Source organism: Macaca fascicularis, chromosome 4 (genome assembly GCF_037993035.2).
Source record: "Macaca fascicularis isolate 582-1 chromosome 4, T2T-MFA8v1.1".
Lineage (NCBI taxonomy): Eukaryota > Metazoa > Chordata > Mammalia > Primates > Cercopithecidae > Macaca > Macaca fascicularis.
The window spans coordinates 47,024,975-47,042,678 of NC_088378.1; the positions used below are offsets into that span (position 1 = coordinate 47,024,975).

At 37.3% G+C, this 17,704-nt stretch overlaps 1 protein-coding gene across 19 annotated transcripts in view; it reads right to left on the reverse strand.

Moving 5' to 3' along the window:
* HIVEP2 (HIVEP zinc finger 2) overlaps nt 1-17,704 on the reverse strand; it is a 196,659-nt gene that overhangs the window by 88,078 nt on the left and 90,877 nt on the right. For 17 of the 19 annotated variants that reach the window (XM_065543468.2, XM_065543478.2, XM_065543470.2 and 14 more), the window contains one exon: nt 70-182. The gene's annotated coding sequence lies outside the window, so the exon portion shown is untranslated. Of the gene's footprint in view, nt 1-69; nt 183-8,798; nt 9,054-17,704 lie in introns of those variants that run through there. The other 2 variants (XM_045391441.3, XM_074037156.1) reach the window with 1 other exon arrangement.

Genomic DNA, 17,704 nt, shown 5'->3' on the forward strand with positions numbered 1-17,704 from the left:
ATTGTGCTTGAGGAATCTTTCCAATCACTTTGAAATCAAACCATATAGAAAGCACTTGGCTTGACTTACCTAGTGGCTGTATGTTAAAGAATCGGTAAAAGAGCATTCCAACCAAATCAATTCACTTAATTTTTCAAGTAGATCTGATTACTGTGGTCTTTTAAAAAATTCAAAGGCTCCACCTAATGAGGAAAAAACAAAGAATTGCATTTAAACTGGAGCATGATTATATGATCTATACATTAGTAACACAAAAATCAAATCCAGACTATTATGATATTGTACTATCTTTTCCTAAGTTACTGTGCTACTTAAAGCTATAAAACAGCAAAAGCAGCTAGGAATTAAGTTAAATTTTCCAGTTTGGGGTAAAATGAATGTTCATGCATAGAAAAAACAATAAAAGAATACAACAAAATGTGAGAACAGAAGAGTTTGTTATTGGGAGGTGGAAATCATGGTTATATAATGCCAGTTAAGACATTAAAATTAGGGATGAGGGGAAAATGCAATTTATTGTTTTGGAATTATACTCATTGATTCTTCCAATTTACTGATGCAGTGAAAATTTGTAGGTGACAGTCCCTGAAAGCCATTAAGCCCTAGCTACATGCAATCTCTGTTGAGAAATAGAAACTAATATCCAGACAGATCATTTAAACATAAAAATGGTCAAGAAGTCTTGGAGATAATTCACTAGCATGGATTTCCAAATCGTTCTGAGAATGTTACACCTTGTCACCACAGAAAGTGTTTACTCTCCTAAGGACTCAAAAATAGCTTAATTATTATTTATAAATAATATTAGTTTACTCCATTCACTCTGCCAGTAGAAGCACTTTTCCTGAAATTCAAACATTAAATTACCATCTCAGCTCTAAGAGAAAGTTTGAGAGAAAGCGAGCATTAACTCAACTAGACAGAGAGCCTAAAATGAATGCTAGAGGGCTGAGCAGGAGGGTGAAATAGAAAATTGGACAGTTTCTAGCTACTCCCAAATTAGGTCTTCCCAGGATAGACTTAGTATGTTCAAAGATACTAATATTTCAAAAAGTCTCAGAACATCAAACACCATCATATTTAAATGAAAGTTCAAAAACTTATTCCAAAGCCATAAGCACAAGATTTTTTTATTGTGCAATTTGGAATTAGCCATGCACTGCCACTCCCCTAAACCCACTAAACACATTAACAAAATGAATTGATAATCTCAGTATTAAAAAATAAAGATTGAAACAGATGTTATCCACTAGTACTAGAAGGTAGTTGCTCCAGAAAAGGACAAAACAAAAGATGTTGCTAACAATAGAGAAGACAAATAGCAGTAACTATACATACTAACTAGAAATCCACGTAGTCATGGGAAATACGTGTTCACTTTCAAGAAAACCTGTGTCTAGATTCTAGTCGTACTGCTATTCAAGAAATGATCATTTAGGAAACTCATCTGGATGTGGTCTCAAAAGACTTCTTCATTAACAGAGATAAAAAAAAATCTTTATTCCAGGGTTCTTGCCATAAACATGATGAGACAAATGTCAAATGGTTTGGTTACTTAAAATTATACTGTATCAACAAATACAATCACCTAAACAATGAACTGTAAACTGATTCAACACACACATTTTTTGCATTTGAATATCTAGAGCGGTGAAAATATTTCTGTACTTTTCCTAGCATTTTATGCAAAAGTTACAAAGCCTCTCTCAAATAATATTTAGTAGCCAGCTTCATAATATCACTTCTGAATACTTCCCAGGATGGTTTTGTGCAGCAGCTAGCATAACTTTTCTTTCTGTTAGTCACTTTCCAAGAAAGAGGTAGGGTACTCCCTTCAAGATGCAGGACAAACTTCAAGATTCTTAAAAATCCTTTCTCATTGATTTCTCAATGTACAATGTAAAACTGACTTACACGAAAGTCTTTTTCAGCCCCTCTTCATTTCTTAGGTAGGTTATCGTTTTCTAAAATTATGTAACTGTTGCCTCATAAGACGTCTTATATTTCCTAAAGATAACCAGTCATTAAGTAATATGTTAAAATTTTTCACCTGTATTGCAGCAACTATGCTCTCATTTCTAATTGGTTGTCTAAGTGGTCAGTGACTTCAAACTACTTAGGAATTTTTCAGTGTTCCCATAGATTACCTAAAAGTGGTAGTAATGGGCACCTCATATCAAAGTTCAAAAGCACAAAGTACAAAATATATTAGTCACCCATATGGATGATTCAGCTAAATGACTGCTACTGACAAGCACAGAAGAAGCAGATCTGTTGCCTGTACAACAGGTAAGCCTCGCGAACAAACCACAATATAACATTTATTTAGAAATGTTCACTTCCTTAAAAATAACCACATATAATGAAAGGAAAATAAACACATGATGGTAAATGGCCTACAATCGCTACACCACACAGCAGTGCAACACCTCAAATAATTTTATAACTTAATAAAAGTCATTGAATCTAAACTTCCTTACCTTTAATTTATTTTTATTGCCTGCCTTACCAACCTGGGCAGGGATTGGGGGTTGGGGGAGGGACTCTTAATGTTTTTTGGCTCTACCAGAAAATCTAAATACATCTGACCTTTGTATTTCAGTTATATGTTACATGGTCTAAACAATGGAGCAATTTATCATTAGCTAATATTTGATCATGCTTGTCACCAATTGGTTTGTTTCAGTTATTTGCATGTAATAAATCAGATGTACACACAATGCTGGGCTTGAGTGACTTTCTCTAGCTGAGTGGTCTACCGGGAGTAGTACACAGGAACCATGCTCACTGAGTTCACCAGGACACTCCAAGGGAGCAGCTGAATTGACCATACTGTTGCAATACTAATCACAGTAAATGAGCTTTTCCAGGAGCGCTCTAGAGTAGCAAACCACACTCTGCAGTAAGCCTGTGAATCATAATGTCTCTATAGATGTAAATAGCTCTTAATAGTTATCAAACACTCTCCTTTCATTGACAACGAAACTGAAGCCCAGAAGGTCACCTGTACAAGGTCACGCAACTAGAAGCAGTTTTCCTGTACCATTCTACTGTTTTCCCCTTTGCATCGTAAAGCCACTGTGCCTCTCATAGGCAAAAATTCAATGATAGCCAGCAGGAGTTTACTGAACACCAACTATGTTAAACCTGCTTATCAGCTTGGCATGGGAAGGAAAAGGGGACAGTAATGAGTTCAGAGTGAGAGAGAACAGGCTTCAAATAACACAGGCTCCAAAGTACCCCCTTCATCATGGTTACAATCAACTCGTCTCTTCACAAACTCAGTGAAGAAGTGGCCAATTAAAATAGGGAAACCAAGAATACCCTGACACAGTTATATGCCCAAGACATCTTGACATATTTTGCAGGGTTTCAAAGTGACACTTGAAAAGCCCTCCCCTTGTTGGCTAATTAGTACAGCTATCCTTAGTTATTTATATGAACATTATTTTTCCTTATAAACACTTATTATTTTTCCTTATAAACATTGATGACATTTTTAACCAGAAAGACACCATTTATCTCATCACCCAAACACAATTCTTTTCATTTTTTAAAATTTTAATCTATTATTTGTCCCCATGTAAGCATATTTTCACAGAGATATCCTCATAATGCAGATATAATTGTGTATTCTGATGTTTTAATTTAACATTTCGTAAGTATATTATTTCCATGAGATTCAGTTTTCATTTTTACTATCCATATGATATTCCATAAAGCGAACATAAAGTTATTTCCTTCATCATTCTGATATGTGGCAACATTTCAAATGTTCTCACTTATTTTCAATACCACCAATACTGGTTTTTCTGAGAATATTATCAAAAATAGGATTATCAAATTGAAAGGCAAAAATATGTTTATAGTGGACTTCATATTTATGGCCATATTGATTTCAAGAGATTGAAATTATCTACAAAGCCACCAGCAATAGATGTGCATTCTACTTTCACCAAATTTCCTCACCATTGCATGTAATTGTAATTTTTTTCCAGAGGCTTATTTAATGTAATATGATACTTAAGGGTGTCATTTTTATTTTAATGGTGACCATAATTATAATTATTCTATCATTTAAAAGTTATTTTATTGTCTTTCACCTCTAATATAAAATGTATCTACTCATATAATTTGACTACCTTTAGGTCCTAGTTTTTCTTATGAACTTAAATGACCCTTTATGTAATATACATTAAATTTTATGCTTTTTTCCTGTAAATTTGTTTTAACCATTTAACATATCTGGCATATACTTAGATCCACAGCATAAGGTACGTATTCAAATAGTTCTGACCAATTCCAAATAATCCATAATACTATTTACTAAGTTTTCCTTCCTCACACATCTTTCTATAAGCTAGATTTATTATGTTGTATTATAATATGTCTATTTCTGGGCTCACCATTTAGTTACATCGATCCACATATTTAAAATGGAACTTTTGTTCAGACTGCCAGTATGATGTGACTGGCATTGTGTGAGGTCGTTTTCACGTGCATTATCACATGAACTTAGCGGGTGTGTGTTAGTTTTAATTACTGTTGTTTCATAGTATGTTCAAATCCATGGTAGAGCTAGATTCTACTCTTCATTTTCCTTTCTCAAACATTCATCAATATCTTCTTTTCTGCACAAGTATATGTGGGAAATTTTTACCCATTTTTTCCAGATTATATTATTTAATTAAGATTATATTATTTAATTTCCAGATTATATTATTTAATTTTTTCCAGATTAATCCATATTCAGTCACACTCAGAATATTCCCATTAGGAGTCTGATTAAAATTGAGTTGAATCACATATATATGCATCTTTTCAACATTTTGTTTTCCCATGTTTAAAACAATAGCATATTATTGTGAATTTCTACATATACGACATTTTAACTTTTATATTCAATAGACATTTATATTCTGCAAGTCTCCTGATTCTCTGTCTTTCCTCATTTCCATTTCACTTGCTTGGAAATACTTCATTCTTCATGTCCAGCAATTAAATTGTGTTAATTCCTCACAAGGTTCCCTGAATCACTTCCTTTACATGCCAGAAAATGCTGATTAAATAGAAGACGAGTACTGAAAATCCTATCTTAAATAAAGTATCTTCATTTCCTTGACCAAAATGAAATTAAAACTGCGTATAAACAATAACACCACCACAAAATAATATCCCATGTAACCATTCTATTCCTTAGAAGATTTACATGACAAAGCCCTGAATTCCTTTAAAACACAGCTGAATGGTTTCGGTTAGCTAGAGCCCTCCTCCTTCCCCTCCACCCAGCATTGTCTCTATTTCTGCTATCTGTGAAATAGGTTTGAATTCAAAGAGAAAAAGTACAGAAATATAAATCACTTAAAATTATAAATAAAATATGTTAAACCTAAGTTTGACTGAAAATAGTCTAAATTTTGTTGTGCATGTTAACTAAATCCACGTGTTATCTTCCTTGATTTCACAAAGCTAGGTACTCTCAAGGAATCTTATGGTTTACGTAACCGATACGGTACATGAAGATTTCTAGACACTGTACTGAAAGGGAAGAGAAGGATAAAAAGAAAAAATGGGAAGGAAAAAAAAGACCTGAATGTCTGTGAGTAAATAGGCAAATAAGGACTGAAACTGTTTGCCATCCACACTTTGAAAGTCACACTATGTGTCAAGTTTGTCAAGTTGAGTGAAAGAAGGAGTTATGTGCTTCTCCACTTTCCTGAAGAACCACGTAGAAAATGTGGCAAATATTTAATTTAAGCCTTGTTTCCTGAAAGACTGCAAGATGCCCACAAATTTTCTTTCCCAGAGTTCAAAATAGCAAGCTGAGTGGGTGTAAGCACTTTAAGTGAAAAAAAAAAAAAAAAAAAAAGTAACTAAGGAAAAGGAAATCGTACTTTCTGTATCTTAGTTTAAGATTTTTTTTTTTAAGGCCATTTAAAGAGATATTAGTGATTAGGATCTGGTGGTTGTCTTGAATCGGAATACAAATACAGCCCTGGTGACCTCAGACAGAGCCCCCTGGCCACATTTAAACATGATTCATTCTGTGTAAAGATTAAACTGACAACATTGTAGTTACAGTAAGAGTGAGCCTTGTCTGCTACAACCAGATACCTAAATCACAACAGGAAACCACTTGCATGAAGGGAAAGCTGAATGTCTCTAGGGCCTCTACCCTTTCCCAAGAGAGGGACCTTCCTCAGCAGTGCTTTATAATATTTTCACATGTAGATGAGTCGCCACGGGAGCTTGTTAAAAATATGGGTTCTGATTCCAAAAGTCTACGTGGAACCCCAGAGTTCCCAGATGATGAGTTCGCTGGTCTACACTTTGAGAAGCAAGATTGTAGTGTGTAACAATAGTTTCCTAATAGCCAGACACCAGAAATCACCATCAATCAATTAAGAACACTTGCTAGGTACCTGTGCCAGTTGTTATAATAGAGCACATAACTTGTGACCTGAGTTAACACAGAAAAAAAACATGTTTAAAAAAAATAAAAGCTAAATGTGTGAAAAAGTCTCTAAGGATAATAGGAGTTGAGAACAGGAAGAGTTTTGTAGGGACTAGAGTGGTCGCAAATGGCTTCATAGAGCAAACTGGACGTGAGCAGCCCCAAGTTGAGGTAAGGGGTGGATGTGGAGAAAGAAAGAGCAGGCGACCCCTAAGGGCAATTCTAGAAGGGAGAGCCTAGAGTTCCCACAAGAGAAAGCTACAGTGAGCCTGCTTTGTGGTTATAGATAGTATCAGTGGAAGCTTTTAATCAGAATTCACTTTGAACCAGGTGAAAGGAAACTCTGGACTTATTTAAAATTTGTCGGTTTGGAAATTATAATTCTATTCCAGGACAGGAAAGAATGGGTAGTTTTGCCTTAGTCTTATGCAAATTTTCTCCATTGGCAGCAGCAATAGTGTTATGAATGACATTTTAGGTTTGAGCCTGGGAGCACAAAATTACCATTTTTGTACATATATTTATGTATATGTATGCCTTTGGTTAACATATGTCTTTAATGATTAAGACTTTTAGAGCATTAGAATCATAACTTTTCACTACAATAGATTTAATAATCTTCTGTTACTTCGAGTACTTGCATTTTACTTTTATTATAAAAATAAACGCTTTTTTTCTCCTATAACATACTTTCGGATGGCACATACCCACACAACACCCTCAACTCCAGCAATATTCTTCCATTCTTCTCTTTCCTCCCACACTGGCTGACAATGGGAAGAAAACATATCCAGAAACAGAATGAAATTATTAATGAATTATACCTTACGTGGTTTTTTTTCATCTTAAAGAGTTTTTCCTACCAACCCACAATATGTTAGGTATTGCACAATGGATTCCACAGAAAAGCAACCGAGGATTCCACAGGCCAATACAAACAAAAACATTCAATCTCTAAACTTTTTTTTTTTTTTAAATGAAGAGAATTACAGAGGGATGAAGGTACCTGCAAGCTGCAAGAGGGAAGTATTTGAAAGAGAAACCTAATCTTTTAGCTCTCCTAAGTCAGGTCAGCAATCTCACTGAGTTCTATTTCCATCTTTCCGTCTTGGGAACTATCAGATTCGTCATCTTATTGCAAGCACTAAGAAATGCTATTTGGAAGACTTACAAATCTTATGTTTCATATAATATTAAATGCCATAACTATGGTTTAGCCACAGTTACTGTCCGAGGTATGTTCCTGTCCTACCAAACTTCACTATGCTTCCTGTTCTTAGTAAGGAAGTCAGAATTTAGGCAATGAATTATGGCAAAACTGCTATTTCAAAGCATCAAGGCTTGAATGTTATAAGATACCTGTATCACTGCAATTGGGCTGAACAAGATCCTAGTATTCAGGATGTACCAACAGAGTCACGTTCCCTCCCATCAATCCAATTCACACACACATGCAAACACTCACTAGTGACAAGAAAAAACATATTAATATGAGAATGCTAAATTACTGTCACCTATGAATGGTTGCAGAAACAATAAACAGATATGAATGGTTGCAAAAACAATAAACAGAATGCAAACACGCACACCCTAGTGAGACCATGAAGTGTGTCTTCTACAAATCTCTTCCCCTTTCTATCCTGGTCCTGTTCAGGTGTCCTTGCCTAACCCGGTCATGGGGTCTTTGCAGGCTGCACACTGCATCTACTGCAGAAAAGAGCTGATAAGATTTTTCATGCTAGGTTGTCAAAAGTGTAATGTGTTCTCATTATGAAAAAATTTACATTATGAAAACAACAAAAATAAAAATCCTGGGACATCATGAAACTTAACACAAAGAACTGTTGGTGAAGAGATATATTTGAGGAAGGGGTTTTGCAAGAATAGAAGCAAGACTTCCTCCTCTGTGGGAAACATTAGTAATCCTATTAAGGCACAGTGCAAGGTGTGTCATAGATACTAGAAGCAGATATGTTTTACTTTCAGTTCGCTGAGGTATTCTTATTGGAATCGAAGTGGCTCTTCTGAAAACAATTAATCAACGATAAGTTCTCTCTCCCTCCCTCTCTCTCTTTCTCTCTTCAAAGTGTGTGTGTGTGTATATATATGTATGTCTTTTGACTAATTACAAGGCATAGTCCCATTTTTTCCTCCTTGGTACCTATCACTATAATCATCTGTGTTTATGTGTCACCTGCTTTTAGAATTACACATGGATATCACCAGAAGTTACAGAGTTAAATTTGTAATAGCACAGACTTCTAACTATAAGCCTGGGACTATGGTGGAAACAAAGGTTCAGTTAAGGAAGATTTCCCGAGCCAGAATTGATGTCCTCACTAACCGGGCTGGCAGGCTTAGATCAAATGAAGGTCGATGCAGTGTCCCCAGAGGAAGCTGTTCAACTCGCCGGGTCGGTTCCCCAGAGCCCTGCCAAGGAGGCTTTTCAGATTGACAGCTCCCTGGCAGACCTGCTGTCTTCCCCAGGAAGAGAGGCCCTCCCCCGGACAACAGGCTGGGTGCAAACTCGTCTTCCGCAGACAGCAAAAGAGAGCACAGCAAAGCTAAGCGACTGGGGACAGCCACTTGTGGCTGAGACAAAGGCAGGCTCCCCCTGCCGCAGGACGATCACTAGGACTGTCAGACTGTCGAAATGTATATTGCAGACAGGACATCCCTCCTGGCATCCAGTGTGAGTGAAGTCCAGGCCACGGCAACAACAGCCTGGCCTGAGGACAGCCTGCACCACACATCAAAGCCAGAGGCCCTGGGAGGCTGGCCAGCCGCCAAAGACGCCTGAGAGCGGCAGGGGAGTGTGTTGCCTTAGGACAATAGCAAACTGGGACGTGGTAGAGTCTGTAAATTCCATGCACTGGGGAGGTCTTCTCAGAGATTTTACCCTCTCCTGTCAGGGCTGTGATTTAATTTCCTTTGAAGAAAAAAAAAAAAAAAAAAGAAAAGAATATACATTCCCAAACCTTCTGTCTGCAAAGGCAGACACCACAATGCAAGCTTAATGCACTCCGGTCCTTCCAAGCCAGTGGCCACTGTCTAACACAATACAGCTAAGTGAGATGTGACATTCTCCCAGTCCCCTTAATAGGACATTAAGTCTAAGGAGTAATTAAGATCATTTAAATGCATACATCATTGTTCCATTGCTACTATCCTCCTAGATATTTCCCATCAATTCTGTTTAATTAGAGTAGCACCACACATTAATTATAACCTGACAGTTTTATTGATTTCACAGGGCACATCACATAGTCCCATTTTAGGTACCAAGAACGTAAGGTGAGGCATGAACCTCTCAGTCACAAAGATGACTCAGCCTCTTGGGCTGATGAGGTTCTGGTTCTTCTGCCAGGAGAGGTTTACCCACTTGCTCAACAGAAATAGTTCAGGAATCATCTTATGTCCTCACTTACTTCACAGCGTTTTGCAAAACAACACATCAAAAACAAGCTAAGGAAAAAAAAAAACCTGTGAGAGTATAAAAGAAATATCCATCTCCCTCTGTTCTGTGGTCTTAATCTGCAATTCTTAAGGACGAGGATGAGGTGCTGTGAAGCCTACACAGGTAAAGCTGGCACCAAACAGAAATATGGTGAACTTCTGCCACTGAAGCGACTGGCCCCGCTTTGCGAAGCCATGCTGCAAACATGCTCATTAGAACAGAGAGGGCTGTTCAGTTTTCCTTTCAGAGGAAATGAATATGAGTTAAGGTCACTCAACTCTAATCCACCCTGTACCTCAGGGTTATACTCCCAGCAGCACATGCTCCATTAAGCCAGCAGTTTGTCATAGCCCAGCGCGTCATCCATAATGGCATGTTGGGGGCGGAATCACTTCCAACTCCTCGCTAATCTGGTGCAGGGAATGCCAAGGTACAGAGTTTTACTTGATTGCATAAAACACAGAGCTATTTTCAGCTCCAAATCATCGTTCTGGCTCTTTCATCAGTCCTAAAGCCGTATTACAACCCTTTAAAAATACCTTTTCTATTCAGTTTTCTCTTATTTCAACATAAGCAAACACTTAAAGTAATACCACTAAGTCTCTGAAATATGAAGCCATGAAATGTTAGGAAAAAAAAGACTAAAGAGAGTTTAAGGGTTTTACACATATGTGCAATTTAAAATGGTCACTACTGCTATGGTAGTGCGCCTTGAGTTATCTCCAAGTTCCTTATAAAAACCCTGGGCAATTAACACTTAGTAGGACTTCAGTGCCTGATGACAAAATCAATTTTGTTATAGTCACATTTTGAAAAATGACTTTGAAGAGTAACAATAAATAATGAAAATTAAACAACTGGTAACTGATATAGGAAGAACTTCAGCTATTTCTGTAATAATTCCACTGGGATTTGTGCTGAATATTATAAAAACAGGATGTTTTGTTTGTTGTTCTTCATGAAAGACTACCGAACCACTATAAGACTCCAAAATATATCAAGACTACAAATCTATGTGAAGTCTACTAATATTTTAAAAAGCCAAATGGAATTTTTATTCATGTATTTAACATTTTTGCTCAATGTTAGATGACCTCAGGAAACATGTTTCTTATTTTTATGAAAGCCAAAAGGAAACACAATTATATAACATAATTCTGCAATGGTTCAGCATCACAGTGCAGAGAACTTAATCCTAAATATAGGACTGTCACAAATGAGTCTTCACTGCTAAGACTTCTTATATTTAACATTAACAAAGGATTATCCCATGGTAACCAGATACCTGTTCCATTTAGTTAGGCTAATCCTAACAACATAAGGATTCCAATAACAGACTTTTTCTAATGGTAACGTCAATGAACTGTGATGAAGCTACTGCACCAAGGATGAACTTAATATTAGTGGATTTAGAGGTAACTTTAAGTGGGTATGATTAGCACACAAATACAGTCTTATCTGTAGATGTGGGGTGGGGGGAGGTATCACTTCTGTAAATGAAATCATTATTTTTTACTGCTTAAGTAAATGAAAGCATTCATATCCTCTTTTCCTGACACACATAGCTGTATTTGGAAGTGTAGAAGAAAGAGGAGGAAGTATGTTTAGGAAACAATTGCACCTGAATATTTTCCTAAAGGCTGGGCATGGTAGCTCACATCTGTAATCTCGGCACTTTGGGAAACCAAGGTGGGAAGACTGTCTGAGTCCAGGAGTTCAAGACCAGCCTGAGCAACATAGTGAGACTCTGTCTCTAAAAAATAAAAATTAAAAAAAAATTTAACTGGGCATGGTGCACCTGCAGTCCCAGCTACTCAGGTGGCTGAGATGGAAGGATTGCTTGCATCCGGGAAGTATAGATTGCAGTGAGCTGTGATTGTGCCACTGCACTCCAGCCTGGGCAACAGATCCAGATGCTTTCTCAAAAAAAAAAAAAAAAAAAAAAATCTGAAACAAATAGTTGGGCTCTGCTCTGTCCATTCTGATGCTTCTGAAATAGCTGGAAAAGTCACCCAAATAACTGCTGCTGCCATTCCATGAACTGATCTCTATTTAATCAAGTGAAAGCAGCAGTTCAACCCCAAGTCTATGAAAGGAACTAGAGGCTTCTCTTTACTTCTGAGGTCCCAGAGACTACATCTAATCACTAAGACTGATCACTTTATTTTCTATAAAACTCTAAAAAGTATCTTTTTAATATCTAACCACTTACACACTTTTCTACCAGATGAAATATATTTTTTCCTATTTCAGTATCTATAATTTGCTATTTATGTCATCTGTTAACCAACAATCATTTACCATGCACCTATCACACACCAGGCACTGGGCTGTATGCAAAGGTACACAAATGTGTTTTATGATCTTAAAGAATACCGGGCTTGGCAGAAGTAGGAAAAGTGCTGTAGTACAAATTACCATAGGGTCCATAGGAAAGAGGAATAGTTACTAAGGAAGCTCTGAGAGTGGAGAGACTTGAAGTGGATCTTCAGTAATCAGTAGACATTTGTGAGGTGGAAAAGAGGAAAACCAAGTCTGAGAGGAAATATATTCGGTTTTAGAGCAAGCTAAGTTTGAGGTGCCTTAGAAACAACTGGGTAGAAATGTCCAAGTAGACATTTGGATGTATAGATGTAGAATCCATGGCAATATGTGAACTGAAAAACTAGTATGGAAGACTATTAGCATCATTAGCAGCTAGAGTGATTCTTTTTTTTTTTTTTTTTTTTTTTTTGAGACAGGGTCTTGCTCTATCACCCAGGCTGTAGTGCAGTAGCACGATCGAGGCCCATTGCAGCCTTGACCTCCCAGGCTTAAACCATCCTCCCGCCTCAGCCTCTTGAGTAGCTGGGACCACAGGTGTGTGCTGCCACACTTGGCTAATGTTTTTGTATTTTTTTGTAGAGACAGGGTTTCACTATGTTGCCCAGGCTGGTCTCAAACTCCTGGGCTCAAGTGATCTGCCTGCCTTGGCCTCCCACAGTGCTGGGATTACAGGTATGAGCCACCACGTCTGGCCTAGAGTGGGCCAGGGCTTCTGTAAAACAGTCTGAAAAGCAACAGAGAGCAGCTTAAGGGTTGAACTTTGGGAAAAGCCTCAAAGACTAGTAAGTGTGTGAAGGGGTAGAGAACAGACAGGCCTACTAGGCCACAGCATCACAGAACCAAGTGGAGAAAAAATTAAATGATAAACAGAGTCAGACACAAATCAGGCCAAATAAGTCAAAGACCCAAAATAAGTCACTTAATTTCAAAATTAAGAAGTTATAGATGTTCCTTGCAAAAGCAGGTGGTCAAAACTGTGGAACAGTCAAGACAGGTAAAGTAGTAGCTAGAAAAGCCATCAGGATTATTGGTTTTATTGTTTGTTTTCAAGATGGAAGGGACTGGAGCATATTTAAATTTTTCTAGTTGAGAGACCTTTAATAGCTATGGCCCTGAAAAAAAATACAAAGTCCTAACAATATTTTACTGGATTAAATTTCGGCCACAGTGGAGAGATAATTATGACTTGATTGTGTTAATATAAAACTTCAAATTCTTAGCAATTGACTACTAATGATGATTTAATGATTTGGGGAGTCTTTACTTGAAGGAATATGCTGTTCTTCTATCAAATAAATCAATAAGGAATCGCATAACACTGTGGAGACATGTTGAAAATGAAACTACTAAAAGGTAAACTTTGACCATATAATTTTCAAGCTGAACAAAGCTTTATGGATCATCCACTTAAATCCCTTATTGTGAAACCGATTTAAAATCAATGCAATAATAACAACTTCCACTGAAAAATATCAAAACTAAGTTTAAATTGTGCAAGAAAGAAAATGATTACGATAAAGACTGCCCAAACTACTCTGTTTGAGAAACTGTTAAACATTTTATTCAGACATCTAGATGGGAGGGAATTCCTAAGTCTGGCAATTACAAGTTACCAGTAAGGCCACCGAGACAATTTCTGAAGAAGCACCCTGAAAGAATTCTCCGGCTGCTCACTGGCTGCTCACACTCCTAGCACACAATGACTAACTTATCTTGCTTCAGCTGGCGTCATACCTCACCGTGGTTCTCACCCTGAACACTGTCGCAGGACAAGAAAACAGTCACTTTGAAAATAGTAAACAAGAACCCAACTGAAAAATGTTAGTCTTACAGTCTTGTGGTTTGTGTTGTATGATCATAACGGAAAACCCAGTTTTATTCATGTGATGAAAAATTCAGGAAAAAAACGGTTTCTTTATAACTTAGAAAATGACTTCTATAAAGTTAGTTTCTGGGAAATATACAAATAATAGAAGCACTTTCATATTCTTTCATAAGTTGAATTTAGAGTTTTCCAACTCCCTTAAGAGGTGAGAAGGAAAAGCAACAACAACAAGAGGAAGCAACTGTAGCTGGCCTGGAATCAATAAGGCCTGGTAATAGGATTTGGCTCATAGCCAAGAGTGGGGTCCACCTGCTCTCACTGTGGTTAAGACTCAGGGTTGAGGCTCTTTAATATATAGACACACACATATACCATAAGCATGATTTAGTTTCTCTATAAGATGTAGCAGATCGTTTTGGCAAACTAGACTCATTAAGCTGCTGTGATCTCCACAAAGAGGAATGTTAAAAGTTTGGGTTGACTATTGAAAGCCTTAAGGAAATGAAAGGTCTAGAAACGGTATTGGAGTTTGAAACAATCATCACAGAGAAAAATAAAAATAAGCAACATTTACTGAGTATTTTCATATTTAATCTTTTATGAGGCAGGTACAATTATTACTCCAGCTTACAGAGGATTTGAGGTCCCAAAAAGTTCAGGAACTTGTCTATAACCTCACCATAAGTGCTGAAGAGAGTTTTTTTAATACTTTAAGCCTGACTCTGAACCATCCCTCTTGAAAATAGACACAGTGGCAATATAAAAAGATTCATGGGTTGAAGAAATCTAAATATCCTGCCATGACTGGCACCCAATTTTCAGTTCTAGTCATAATGATTCTGACCTGACAAAAGGATCACCATGCCAAAAGAATGTTTAATGTATCGAATCATTCCTGATTACTCACTATTTGAGCTGGTATGACAGAACTCCATGGTGGAAGAGTTTCAGTGGGGTTCACTCATGTCTTTATACAACGATACGCTGCTTTCACACTTAGAACGAAGGTCATTGCTTTAAATTTGGCAACAAAATCAAAGTCTATCTTATCTGGCTCAAGAGTATTATTTTACCCAGATCATTGTCCTAATTTACTTTGGCAATAAAAAGTGTTTATTACGATAAAGTTAGGCTAAAATTGATAGGTTTGGGAGACTTTACATACCATGTTCCACTAGGTTAATTTTGGAGGGCCTGCCGTGCTTTCTATCTTTAGAAAGTAGAGTCTATTTCTCCCTTCTTAAAGCTACAGATTTCCCCCCAAAATTTAAAACTTCAATACATTATATTATTTTAAATTTTAACTTTATTATTGGGAAATGACTTTATTTAATTTTTCTATCAAGAAGTAGCATTTTGCTTTTTTTTAAATAAAATGCTCACGATGAACTCTTTTTCCTCTCATTTATTCAATTATTCATTCAACAAACAATTGTGCATTCCCATAAGCCATCATTCTTGTCTTCACGGAGCTCAGGGGCTAGTGAAGATCAGACATTGAAAACAGAAGTTACTGTGTAGACCCCAAAACAAAAGGCATGCTGTGTAATCAATTATATAACAATATTTGGGAAAGGCAGCACTCTTCTAAATTCTTTAAAATTTGGGAGCTAAGTATCCCTCCAATCATGATCTGAAATATAGAGTAATTCTTAAATCCACCACAGATACACTTTATTTCAACAACTCCCAGATGTCTCAGGACACCCTGAGCCCAGTTTTAAAACTCATCAGCATAGATTTTTTAAAGACTTCTCCAAAGAAGTCACTGGCCCACCACTGTCACATTCTGGCGTAGGTAGATTTATCACTTAATCTAATGAATCAATTTGTGCAGTTTGACAAATTTAGAGTAAGAAGGGAAAAATACATAAGATACTCAGAATTGGAAAACCTTTAAGTCTTAGAGTCTTCTGTGTTGTATCCTTCCCAGTCTAAAATGATAAACATTCCTACCTTTGAAAAATTTGATATAAATGTTTGTCATTTGATGCAGAAAGTGAGGTATTTTTGTGCTTATCTTTGAATTACTCTAAACTCCTCTTAGTTTAATTGCATACTTGTACAACATATACCTCTTTTCTTACTTTTTCTAGAATCTGCTAAGATTCCAGTTATTTTCTTATTGATTTCCTTCAGCTGGTAGCTAGATCCATAGATTAAGGTATTTTTATTTTCCTCTCTTGGCAGACTAAGTTCATTTGGCACAGATTTGTACACAAGATCATGTCCAAAAGGAATCCAAGGAAATTACCAGATACCTATTTTTTTCCACATCAGAGAAGCAAACTCTAGCTAATCCAGCTTGTCTGCCCTCTGAGCTTGGGGCTTAGTGTGAGAAGTTACACTCCTAGTAGAGGGGGGACTCTAAGCTGGCTACCCAGAGGGTCTCCCTGTGGTTTCCACAAGAACTCACTTGTAACAGGTGCTAGCACCTGTTCTTCTGGCTCCCAGAATAGTTCCTACTTAAAATGAATCATATTCTAACAGTTCACTTTTAAGCTTACTATTTGAAATTTGGAATGTGTTTCCCTCTAGAACCAATGTCATAAATACTGGTTGGCATGCCAGGCCACCCTTCAAAAGCCTGTATAACCTGATTTAAAATTTGCCTAACGCAATGTAGTAAGAGCAACATAGAACCTACCCGCCTTAGATGGCATAGCTTCTTGTCAAATAGTCACACTGAGAAATTGAGTCAATAGGATATGAAACTGCCTTTTCCTACAAGGACCATAAAAGTCTAGGTGAAACTCTAACAGGTAAATAACAAAGTAAGAATAGGAAGACACAGATGGGCCAGGGGCATCAGTAGGAAGAATCTCAGTGGTTCTTGTCTTTTGTCAGGGCAGCAGTGGTGGTCCAGGCATTGGTAGCAACAGAGATGGCAGAAGAGTGGAAGAGAAAAGAGGGCAGGGAAAATAAGTGAATCAGAAGCTAGAGCAGCCTTTGAAAAGGGAGTGTCCTAGAATTGAGGGCAAGAGAATTGAGGAAGAGAAGGGAATTCCGACCACAAGTCAACCGGGGAATTCCCTGGTTGGGGTTGCCATTCACTCCGTCACTAACTGGGAATAATCACTGTTTAGTCACGTAATGTTCAGTCTTTGTTTCTTACTCTGGTTTCTTAAATTCAAGCTCTGTGTCATTCATAAAAACCTGGTTCAGGCTGGTGGCTGTGCAATCCCCCTCAGATTTATTGTTAGTCTGTGGTGGTTCTCAATTAGGGTGATTCTGCCCCCTTAAGGGACGCTAGGCAATGTCGGGGAGTTCTTTCTGGTTGCCAAGACTGGGAGTGGGAAGGGGTGTGCTATTGTACCCTGGTGGGTAGAGGCCAGGGATGCTGGTAAGTATTCTACAATGCACAGGATAGTTGCCCACAACAAAGACTTGTCTGGCCCCAAATGTCAAACCATGCTAGAGTTAAGAAAACTGGTAACATTATAACTCTGCTGCAATAACTTTCTGGTACATGTTACTGTGCTCCTGGTGTTTAAGCAAGTGATTATAACAAAAATCCTGTAGACTGTTACTCAAACTTCATTGTGAAGATCTGCTCAACCAAGAGAAATTCTACAAAAAAACCCCATAGTATTCTTCAGAATTACAAAGTGTGACATTTGTTTTTTAATTGAAGATGTCCAAT